The sequence below is a fragment of the Rhipicephalus sanguineus genome, chromosome 1, assembly GCF_013339695.2.
Source record: "Rhipicephalus sanguineus isolate Rsan-2018 chromosome 1, BIME_Rsan_1.4, whole genome shotgun sequence".
In the NCBI taxonomy this organism is placed as follows: Eukaryota; Metazoa; Arthropoda; class Arachnida; order Ixodida; family Ixodidae; genus Rhipicephalus; species Rhipicephalus sanguineus.
Genome location: NC_051176.1, coordinates 97,044,090 through 97,056,495, shown reverse-complemented (window position 1 = coordinate 97,056,495; position 12,406 = coordinate 97,044,090).

Here is a 12,406-nt window from a genome sequence, read left to right as displayed (position 1 = left end):
TTAGGGGCGCGGCTTGTCCTCCATCCGTATATCTCACGCGGCGTGATCGCGCTCAAAGTCAAGTGGTCAGTGCAGGCCTAAAACAAGAATATCAATGCTCAAAACCAGGCTAAGATAAGCGAACAAGGTCTAAAATAATGTAAAAACAGAAATAACTGACAACTTAAAATCGCTAAAAAACACTTCGGAAACATCCGGCCGACATCCGCGCCGTGCAGGAGATGGCGCCACCGCCTCGCCGTACACCCGATTGCTTCTACCACAAGGCTTCTCCTGAGCCTTCGTCGCTACATCTGAAGGGGGAAACAACCTCACGGAACTAAAGTCTCTGAAAAAATTGGCCGCGTATCTGCGTGGTTCGCTGCAAATGTCGTGTAAAGACGATAGAAGAGGCGCTGTGTGAGATATGGACGCCATCTGGCAATACGTCGGGAAACATGAGTGCTGTGTTGCGTGCTGGTAGTCCCGGCGCAGCAGCAGGCGAAGACCGGCGGTGACCAACGCGACCGGCGGGGACGCCAGCCAGCCCGAAAACGCGGTTTGGCGCGAAGCGCTGAAGCAGAGAAACGTCCGCACTCAACGAGTACTCTCCACACACTCTTTTATTTACACGTCGCCTGGGTAAAACAGGAACGCGAGAGCGGCGCCCACAACCGGCAGCCTGAAGGCCGCCCACAACGCTGCTTTTTCATTTTTTAAATATTTTTTTTTCACCTTCTTGGCCTTCTCAAAACTAAAGTTTTTCAACACCAACCCATGGCATTCGTACAGTGCAATACAGAACCGAAACCGAAACACAACAATGAGCTCGTGCGAAGGGCACGGAGGAAGGCAAATTTCAGCGCTGTCGCATTTTCAGCTTTGTTGAAACAGCGCTCACTAGACGACGACGAAGTAAAAGAAGGCACAGGACAGGCAGCGCCTGTCCTGTGCCTTCTTTTACTTCGTCGTCGTCTAGTGAGCGCTGTTTCAACAAAGATGAACGCATACCAACTCGCTCAAGTTTCCATTCTTATGCATTTTCAGCGCAGCTTAAGAAACTAGGGTCCTTAAAATTACGTATGTATGCATTTTCTATTAAAGGAACACGCCACCTAATACTTACCTAGTGATGTTGCACCTCAGATATGCATGATATTTACTTTTTGATCGACAACGTTCACAAGTATGAACAGCCATACCAGTTCAAGACGGCTGGCCCTTGGGCAAGTGGTTCAACTTTGGCCGAGTGGCTGAATCGAGGGACGTGCCGACAAACAGAAAGACAGAAAGACAGACCAAAATTTCAGCGTTTAAGTTCCCCAAGAAAGACTATCGTCTTTAAAATATAAAGTAGCGCCAACTGCGTCCCTTCGTCTCAGCCTCCTCTCCTAGCAGCTGCAGCAACGCCTCTAGGGTGTCCTCCGGGAATCTACAGATTTTATCCGCTGTAGTGAAAACCTCTTCTTTCTGCTGTTGTACCGGTGGTTGGTGCCACTGGCACAGCAGGTCGGCATCCTGAAGCATCCAGAACCACCCTACGAACCGACTCAAGCGCGGTCGACCACTCACCGTGCACCGATCAAGTAAACAACCCAGACGAGGACGGACAAGATGGCGCTCGGACAACCTTCTAAAAAGCTAGTGCGCCGCTCTAACGATTTCTTAGCGCCGCCAAGTTTGCAGTGGCGCTGCTATCAGGAGCGAGCACTTTTGCGTACTAAAAGATTATGTACCGTTCAATTTTACGCTGTCGGACACCGTGAAAAGGCGCCACTTGCTTCGGTATACATTACATTGCCGTATTTATCGCTATTAGGAGCTGGCCCGCCAGGTTCTTAAGCTGGGGCGAAGTTCCGCGCCGTAACCTGCATCCATCCATTCAAAGCGTCGTGGAACGCGAAGAGGAACGCTACGCGCGTCGTGTCTTCCCTCTAGCCTGGCCGTTAATTCTCACAGGTCAAGCGGGGAACGCGGTCGACAGCCAGACGAGCGTCAGACAGCTATTTTAGGGCCACTTTGTCGTGCGCGTCTCGAGGGCAGTTTTCAAATTGAAAGAACATTAGCAGCGTTGCGTCTGCAAGTGTCGACAATGGACAATCAGACGCTCTTAGATTTTCCTTATATATATATATATATATATATATATATATATATATATATATATATATATATATATATATATATATATATATATATATATATATATATATATATATATATATATTGTTACGCATATGGACAAAGAAAACGAAGGCCGGTGAACGTGCTTGCCGCTCCGAGGCAACTAGGAAGAAGACGACGACGCTGGGAGATCCAACCTGTTGGCCGCTCCTACGCTCACCTTCGCGACCAAATAAACGGCCCCTCCAGTCGTACACGTCTCGGTCTCCTTCGAGCGTAACAGAGTGGTGGAGGTGCGGGGTACGCGCTCAGGACGACGGAACCATCACTGCTGCAGCTTCGTCGAAGCCGTCGACTCGCCGGCCTCCCGCCATCTGACGAGATTGTCTCCGACATGCCCGAAGAAGGAGATGCTCCCAGGGCAGCACCTTGCGGTCCGTTGCAGTACTACCGAGTCCCACCGCCCTTCGGAGGAAAAGCGGGTGAAGACGTCGACGCGTGGCTCATCCAGTACAAGCGAGTGAGCAAGTCCAACGGATGGGACACAGCCGCTCAGCTCACCAACGTGGTCTTCTCCTTGACCGACACCGCACTTGTGTGGTACGAAAACCACGAGGATGCGCTTACAACGTGGGATCTTTTCGTTGAGGAGCTAAAGGCGTGTTTCGGAGACTCCGTCGCGAAAAAGAAGCGTGCTGAGCAGACGCTGTCGCAAAGAGCGCAGCTACCAGGTGAGACGTGCACGACATATATCGAAGAAGTATTAAGGCTGTGCAAGATAGTCAGCGCTAATATGTCGGAGGAAGATAAAGTCGGGCATTTGCTAAAAGGAGTGGCTGAGGATGTCTACACTTTTCTAATCGGAAAAGATACCCTCAGTTCTGTGTCCGACTTCATTCGGCACTGCAGAACTTTTGAAACGTTGAAGATGCGTCGGATCACGCCAAAGTTTGGTCGGCTGGCTAACGTTACAACTGTTGCCAGTGTAGACCCGAGCCCTTGCCTTGACATTTCCTCGACCATTCGACAGATTGTCCGCGAGGAACTCGCCCGCCAAGAAATGTTGCGTTCAACTGCCGACCATCATGAGGTGTACACGCCACGTGATGCTACAACTGCGCCTCTTTCGGCCCCTTGGCAACCGACGATTAGCGCAGCGGCTGTAGAGTACAGCCCAGCCCCACAGTCAAGGGTGACAACGCGCGTTCCAGCTCCGCGCTATGATCGACGCGCTCAGCGCACGCCTCCCCGACGACCGACGTATCGTCATGACATCCCCGACGAACCCATCCGCTATACACGAGCGAATGATGACATTCATTTCACTGAAGAGCAACCAAGGTTTCGACCTCTGCCGGTGTGTTACTCCTGCGGTGTTCCGGGCCATATATCACGGTTTTGCAACCGTCGTGTAGCTCCGCGATATGGCCCACCGTCAGAGTTCTCACGACCCTCCGAACGGCCTCGCGGTGTCCCGCGGCCGCCACCACCTGGCAACGATTATTGGCCAAGCAACTTCCGGAATCACTCCCCGGCATCTGACAGGAGTTTGACGCCTCCACCGCGACCGCGTGCTCCTCGTTCTCCCTCACCGCTGCGTCGCACCACGTCCCCTTCGCCACCGGAAAACTAGCTAGCGCGGCCGATGGAGGTGAGGTCGCTGGAGATGTGCTAATGCCAGAAATACCTCCTGTGTGGATGCTCAAAAACAAAGTGCGTGTTCTTGTGGATGATGTGCCTGTGATGGCCCTGGTGGACACAGGGGCGGCGATTTCCGTAATGAGTGTTCTTTTTAAAGACGTGTTAGGGCGCAAAGTTGTTTTTAAGTGGGACGAAACTTCAAAGTTCTGCGGAGTGAGTGGCGAGCCGTTGCGTCCTATTGGCGTGTGCAGTGCTGACGTGTCTTTGGGAGGTCATGTTATTACGACGGAATTCGCGATTATTCCCCGGTCGACCCATGACGTTATTCTGGGCATGGACTTTTTGCGGGAGTGTGGTGCCACTGTCGACTGCCGCACAGGGAAGCTATTTGTGAGTGGTCTTCCATCAGGGCTCCTGGAAAACCCTGTAGAAGGCGAAACTACATTGTGTGTTTGTGGCGATACTGTCATACCCGCGTCATCTACCGTTCGTGTGCCTGTTGTCTGTAGCGGCGCCGATTGCGACAGCTTCGACGCAAGCGTAGAGCCGGTACACGTTAACTGCGTGAAGAAGAATGTGTTGGTTCCCCATTGTGTGGTGTCTATCAACAGCGGACGCACTGGCTTATGGACTGTAAACTGTTCTTCAGAGCCCGTGATGTTACCAGACGGTTTGAAATTGGCCTGGGTCAGCAGAGACCACGCGCCCTTATCGGTGGCCGAACTAACAGATGTGCCGGAAGAACCTGGAGGTCACAGTTCGGAAACGGCCCTTTTGTCCATGATAAATAAGTCCCTTAGCACAAGCGAACGGCGAACATTAGTGGGTGTGCTTTCGAAGCATGTTTCGGTATTTGACTTTGCGCAGATGGACAACATACCCTCAATCCCTGCGTCTCGAACACGCCATACCATCAACACGGGTTCGGCCAATCCGATTCGACAAAAGCCATATCGTGTTTCACCATCAGAGCGCCAAATTATCAACGATCAAGTGCAGGAGATGGTGAAAAAGGGAATCATACAAGAGTCAGCCAGTCCGTGGGCAGCTCCAGTGATTCTCGTTAAGAAGAAAGATGGATCTTGGAGATTTTGCGTGGACTATCGCCGGTTGAATGCCGTAACAAAAAAAAGACGTGTACCCACTCCCACGTATTGATGATGCAATAGACTGCCTACATTCGGCCTCTTACTTTTCCTCAGTAGACTTACGATCCGGCTACTGGCAAATTCCGATGCATCCTGAGGACAAGGAAAAGACTGCCTTCGTGACCCCTGACGGGCTCTTTGAATTTAATGTGATGCCTTTTGGCCTGTGCAACGCTCCGGCGACGTTCGAGAGATTTATGGACACCATTCTACGCGGCTTGAAGTGGAACATCTGCATGTGCTACCTCGACGACGTCGTCATCTTTGGCCGGACATTCAGTGAGCACAACTCGCGTCTGGATATAGTTCTGAACTGCATCCGAAACGCTGGCCTAGTTTTAAACTCGAAGAAGTGCCACTTCGGAGACCGCCAAACCCTCGTTCTCGGGCATCTCGTCGATAAGGATGGCATACGCCCCGATCCCCAGAAGACAGCAGCCGTTGAAGCGTTCAAAGCACCGCGCTCTGTCAAGGAGCTCCGCAGTTTTCTGGGGCTTTGCTCCTATTTCCGCCGCTTTATTCCCAAATTTGCTGACGTCGCGCACCCCCTCACATGCCTGCTACGAAAGGACATTCCCTTTGAGTGGACTCCGGAGTGCCAGTCTTCTTTTCGTCAACTGAAGTTTCTGCTGACGTCACGACCTGTCCTTCAGCACTTCAATCCGTCGGCCCCAACAGAACTTCACACGGATGCCAGTGGCGTAGGTATTGGTGCCGTCCTAGTCCAGCGCTACGGTGACCGCGAACACGTCATTGCATACGCAAGTCGCTCACTAAGCCGGCACGAACAGAATTACACTGTCACGGAACAAGAATGCCTGGCAGTAATATTTGCGATCCAGCGGTTTCGTTCTTACCTGTATGGGCGACCATTCACAGTCGTCACCGACCACCACTCGTTGTGTTGGCTTGTCAACCTTCGCGACCCTTGTGGCCGCCTTGCGCGCTGGGCGCTTAGGCTGCAAGAATACAGCTTCACCGTCTCTTACAAGAGCGGCCGACGACACGCCGATGCGGACTGCCTCTCGCGTATGCCACTCAGCACTACGGACTGTGACGCCGATGACTTTGACCACGTTATAGCTTCTGTGTCGCCTAATTTTCCAGACCTCGACAGTTTCAAAGTAGAGCAGCGAAAGGACGCAAAATTAGCACCACTCTTCAACACCACGTCCGCCTCTACTAATGCGCGCCATTTCTGCATGCGCGATGGACTCTTGTACAAGAAGAACCTTTCCGACAATGGCGTACGTTTTCTTCTGGTGGTGCCGGAGAGCCTTCGCACAGCCATTATGGGTGCCATGCACGACGACCCTACGTCTGGACATTTAGGTTCTGCGCGGACGCTCCACCGGACTAAGGAACGTTTTTATTGGCCTGGAATGCAAAAGTCTGTTGAGATGTATGTGGCCAGCTGCATGCAATGTCAGCGCCATAAACGCCCATCTACTGCTCCAGCTGGTCTCCTCCAGCCGGTGCCACCTCCAAGCACACCTTTCCAACAAGTGGGCATCGACTTCCTGGGCCCTTTCCCAAAAACGGCTAAGGGCAACCGTTGGATAATAGTTTGTGTCGATTACCTGACACGCTATTGCGAGACGGCGGCCGTCCCCTCCGCAACGGCCAATGACGTCTCATTGTTCCTGCTGCAACACGTCATACTCCGACATGGCCCACCTCGCGTGATCATCAGCGACCGTGGACGACAATTCACAGCGGATGCCGTGGAGGAGCTTCTTCGTTTATGTGAGTCCCGCTTGCGTCACTCGACACCCTACCATCCACAAACGAATGGGCTTACGGAGCGCACCAACCGGACAATTATCAACATGTTGTCTATGTATGTCTCATCCGACCATAAGAACTGGGATGACGTGCTACCTTTCATCACATATGCATTCAACACCGCCAAGCACGAGACTACCGGCTACAGCCCTTTCTTTTTGCTGTACGCTCGTCCACCCCGGCACACAATCGACACTGTTTTCCCTTTCTGTAATCACGAAAACGTCACAGTCGCCGAGACCCTCTGCCTTGCTGAAGAGGCGCGTCGTATAGCTCGATTACGCACCTTGGCATCTCAAGACAGAGCGAAGGCACGGTACGACATTCACCACCGACCTGTAACCTATCGACCCGGTGATTTAGTCTGGCTGTGGACTCCTACACGGAAACGCGGCTTATGTCAAAAGTTTTTAGCCACATACGATGGACCATTCGTTATCATCACCAGACTCACAGAGGTCACCTATACTATCGCTCGCCTTACGGCGAGTGGTAGACGAGCTGCCAAGAGCCAAGTGGTCCATGTCGCCCGCTTGAAATTTTTCACGCCGCGACAACCCGACTGACTCGCCCGGCGGCCTTCGTCTGCGAGGAGAGGAATGTTACGCATATGGACAAAGAAAACGAAGGCCGGTGAACGTGCTTGCCGCTCCGAGGCAACTAGGAAGAAGACGACGACGCTGGGAGATCCAACCTGTTGGCCGCTCCTGCGCTCACCTTCGCTACCAAATAAACGGCCCCTCCAGTCGTACACGTCTCGGTCTCCTTCGAGCGTAACAATATATATATATATATATATATATATTTCATCAATATGCATATAATTGTAAATTGTGTATATAGTTATCAAAATTGTAAATTAATCAAACCTTGTGCATATATGTCTATATAACAACTTGTGTCACGTCTTCATATGATGTTAGAGGACCTGTACGGAAGATTCACGGGTTTTCCCGATCTTCTCAGAGCCTGCTTCTCAATCATCATTCACTTAGTGGATATGGCTTGATTTTTTTCATACCCTTTATTTCACGGACTTTTCTAACTGCGTCACTTAGAACTGCAGCGCCCTCGGGCGCTCTAGCGGAATAATTGCACAAGCCTCTCCTTCCGGCCAAGAACCATGCTCTGCGAGCTTCGCAGCTAAACTAACTTCAACTGCAATCAACGAAGCGCACGAGTGAGAAGGTGCCTGTACACTGAAACGAATATGGCGCTACTTTAGTTATTTTTCAGGAACTTTACACGGAACTCGCTGCAGACAACAACTATCTCATCTGCCGTAACAAGCAGGAAGTCGATAAAGCACAGGAAAAAGTAGCGCGCATGCCGCACACCGAGTATGCGCATCTCCCTAGCATGTAGGAAAGCATACATGCTTGCCTCAAACATTGACGTGATGTGCGGTTTGGTAAAGGGAGCAGTGGGAACTCTATACGAACGGGAATCGCTGGGTGTCCGTGCTACGCACTTCCTCAGGTTTCACAGTAGTGGAGCTGCATTTAGCGCAGTATTTAGAACTACACCAACCGCTACACAAGAACGCCATTAGCGCTGGATTTGAACTTCATTAAAGGGGCCCTGCGACACAGTTTGAGCATGTCTTTTTCATCGGTTCTTCTGGCACTGTGTAATGCACTGATATTGTTGCGCAAGTGGCAACGCCGAAATCGAAGCGGTTATAATTTTAATTCACGGGATAAACTACCTTGATTTCGCACTATGGCGACACACATCGGCTATTTCTGTTACAGGAAGTGACGTGATGTCATGTGACAGTGACGACAAAGACCGTTCGTTTTTGATTGGCTTGATGCGACACGTGACGTGCAATATTCATATGGTGGTAGCTAGGCCCAAGGAGGTTTTTTTTAAACCTCCTTGGCTAGGCCATACTACGGAGGTCTAAGAGGAGCAAAACCCCTTTTTATGCTTTCTCAGAAACAAATGATTCCTGTTTCTAACTGATACATTTTCAAAACAACGAACACGACGCTAGGTGCGTTGTGGAATGGTAATCAAACGATACTCTTCCGCGTTTTGTCTTTTGCGGCATCGAGCGACACCGGCCACACCGGCACCTGCGAAACGCGCAACGCTCAGTTCGGCACGATGCTGTCAACGAAAAAAAAAATTCTAAACGCTTACCGGCCGACGCCTTCCGCGTCATCGGGCGTTAGCGTTTCGTCTGGGCCCATGGAGCCATCCTCGCATTGCGCGGGTCTCAGCGACGCACTTTCAATTTGCAATGACGTGCACGACATGCAAGCAACAACTATCTTTTATTTTATAATTAACGTAGTATTTATACTAACAGATCAAAGCCATTTGATCTCTTAGTAGGTACCACCAGAAAAGAGCATGTTTCCGAGCTCTTTGGTGGGCAAAAGCTGGCTTAACTTGTGCTGGCAAGGCGTTGCGAGAGCTTCCACTCCAGAATTTTTTTTAACCTCCTTGTTCCAGACTCATTTTGTGCACTACACGACAAATCATGGGAGCGTCTGCTAGCTGACGGACGTGGTTTGTCGTAAGCATGGTAACAACGCCGTCAAAAAGAGGTGTAGCAATGTACTGTGTGAAGGCCACCATGAGGTGACATTTCCGGTATGTCTTTATAAGACGCGCGCGGTGATTGGAACCGGTCTTTGACGTCAGCGGGAGAGTGAAATCCGAAAAAAACGTTTGTCGTCGTCGTCTGCTTGAGTTTTGAACTTTGAGGACTAATAACTTCACTTTTTGTGCATCAATTTGCATAATTCTTTTTGCGTTCGTCTCGGCATTCTTAACTACACGCATTTGCGGTGCTAAATAAGGCAGTCGCAAAAGTGTCGCAGGGCCCCTTTAAGCGCTGGATGTGGACGACATTAGAGCTGGATTTTTTTTTGTTATCCTCCAAGCTTCGGCCCCATAGATTAGTACAAAAAGAATGCAGCGATTCTAAACTTTTCGCTTGACCAACAGCGGTAAATTTCCCTTCATGATTTGGGCATGCCCACCGTAATCACCCCAAGCCATGCTTATCCTTCGGTGAGCTCTATTTTTCATGGGCAGGGTAATTGGCATAGATAGGCTTACTCTTCCACAGATTCTAAAGGCTGGTTGCTAATCTTGAGTATCTTGTTCTCTCGCCAGGTAATTGATCAGTATCCTTGTCTTCGGCATGTTTATTTTAGCCCTGCTTCAATACTTTCTCGATATTGGCGTTCTACTATCCTGTAAATTGAATTTTGTGGCTTAACGCTAAAAAACTGCCCGGTGATTTACGAGAGACGCCGCCATTATGGCATGTACTATTAATCCCTCAACCAATGACGTTATCACGCTGACCGATTCCTCCGGTGACCCCATTTCATCGGATGTTTGTGCCACAGTTTTTAACCGTACATTTGCTGAGAACTTCTCAGCTATCTCGGTTATTCATACTCCGACAACTGTCAGCCATACTTTTGAAGCTATGCCGCCTATACTAATCAGTACATTCGGTCTTCTTAAGCTCATTAACAAACTTGGCCTTCATTCAGCACCCGGATGTGATAATATTGGTGCGAAGTTTTTGAAAAACACTTCTACCTATACTGCGTTAATCCTGTGTAAACTTTTTCAGCAATCACTTGATCATTCCGTTCTTCCGAAAGTGTGGAAAATTGGGAAGGTTATTCTAATTCACAAGTCTGGCAGCAAAACATCTCCTTTTAACTATCGCCCCATTTCTTTAACCAGCACATGTTGTAAAATGTTTGAGCACATTATATTCACCAACCCTGTCAGTTTGTTTGAAGCAAACTCTTTCTTCTCTTCAGCACAACATGGTTTTAGAAAACATTATTCATGTGAAACTCAGCTCATATCATTTACTCATGTAGTACATCAACTCCTAGACCGATCATCAATCATCGATTGGATATTTTTAGATTTTTGTAAGGCATTTGACAAGATGTGTCATAAATTACTACTGCTTAAACTAAACAAGCTTAATATTGATAATAATTTACTGAAATGGATTGAGTGTTTTCTTTTAAACCGCTCACAATTTGTTTCCTTTAATGGCTCTAACTCTGAATTTACAGATGTGTATTCAGGCGTTCCTCAAGGCTCAGTCCTTGGGCCTTTATTATTTCTAATCTGTATTAATGATCTTCCTTCAGTTGTAAACTCTAACATTCTTCTATTCGCGGACGACTGTCATTTTCAGAGATATAACGAATACTAACGATTCTTCCTTACTCCAATCTGATCTTGGTGCAGTTGCTAATTGGTATAACGAATGGTAAATGAATCTAAATATTAATAAATGTAAAGTCATGCGCGCTTCTGAAAATCTTCTTGCCCACCACCATAATACATTGATAACATTAATTTAGAATCACTCACTTCATATAAGTACCTTGGCGTGTACATTACAGCAAACCTGAACTGGTCTACTCATATCGAGCACTTAATTAACAAAGCTAATCGCATGTTAGGCTACCTTCGTCGAAATTTTTGTCATGTTCCTCCTTCCTTGAAACTCCTCCTTTATAAAACACTAATTCGATCTAAATTGGAATATGCTACACCGGTCTGGGATCCCACCCAAGCAAACTTAATTTATGCTCTAGAAATGGTTCAGAATAACTCCGCACGTTTCATTCACTCTAATTACAGCCGCACCGCCAGTATAACTTCCATGAAATCAAACCTTTCCCTCCCATCATTATCATCGCGCAGAAAAGTGTCACGCATTGCCTTGTTTCATAAGACGTATCATCATGCTGCACTACGCGATCGCCTCATTCCTGGGCCATCCTATGTATCCCATCGCACAGACCATCGGCATAAAGTCGGACTCGCTTCATGTAATACTGCGCACTTTTATCATTCATTTCTACCACGAACCTCTCGCGATTGGAATGGCCTTCCCGCGGACGTCGTGAACATTATTCATCATGAACAGTTCCGTAATTCCATAGCTAACATTGTATACTCAGGCTCTTTCTAAACACACTGTAAATTCACATTTTGCTCTATTGTTTCATGTGCGTTTTCTCTTACTTTTTTGGTTTTTTTTCGTTCCTTTGTTTATTGTTCTTTTTTTGTCAAAGTGTTGTTACCACTCCCCCTCTGTAATGCCTCTGACCCTGAGGGGTATAATAAAATGAAAATGAAAATGAAATGAAATTTCTGTGGGATTACTTTGACCTTTTGCATTTCTCAACGTGCACACAATGCGCGTTACACGAAAAAATTGTCTCTCGTCCCATTAGTGATGCAGCCACAACGACGTGGATCGAACCTGCGACCTCGTGCTCATTTATTCCGTTGACTCGGTAGCGCTCAGAGACAAGACTCGCTGTTCGATTAACTTGTGTGCGCGGCCATTGCGGTGTACCGGGAAACTTGTTCTTCCGCCGAGGGCATACGCCCCTGTAAAGATTGCTTAAAAATTGGGCGACGCTTAAGCTTCGCCTTTAAGAGTATAACGCGATAGCGATATCTGTGCCCATCCTCATCGTGCTCTGTTTCGCTTGTCATTATGTTCAGTAGCCCGGTCTCACACACACACACGCACGCACACACACACAGACTCGACATACCTATAGTAAAGGTTTCCGCCCTCTTCAACAGCACTTTTATGACAACAGTGTACCCACTAAGTGTGTGTAAGAGAATGCGCGCACTAATGTGTATGCCCTTTGTAATGGGTGGCATGCTTTAAACCAGCAGCAACAACGCGCGTGATACTTTTTCGA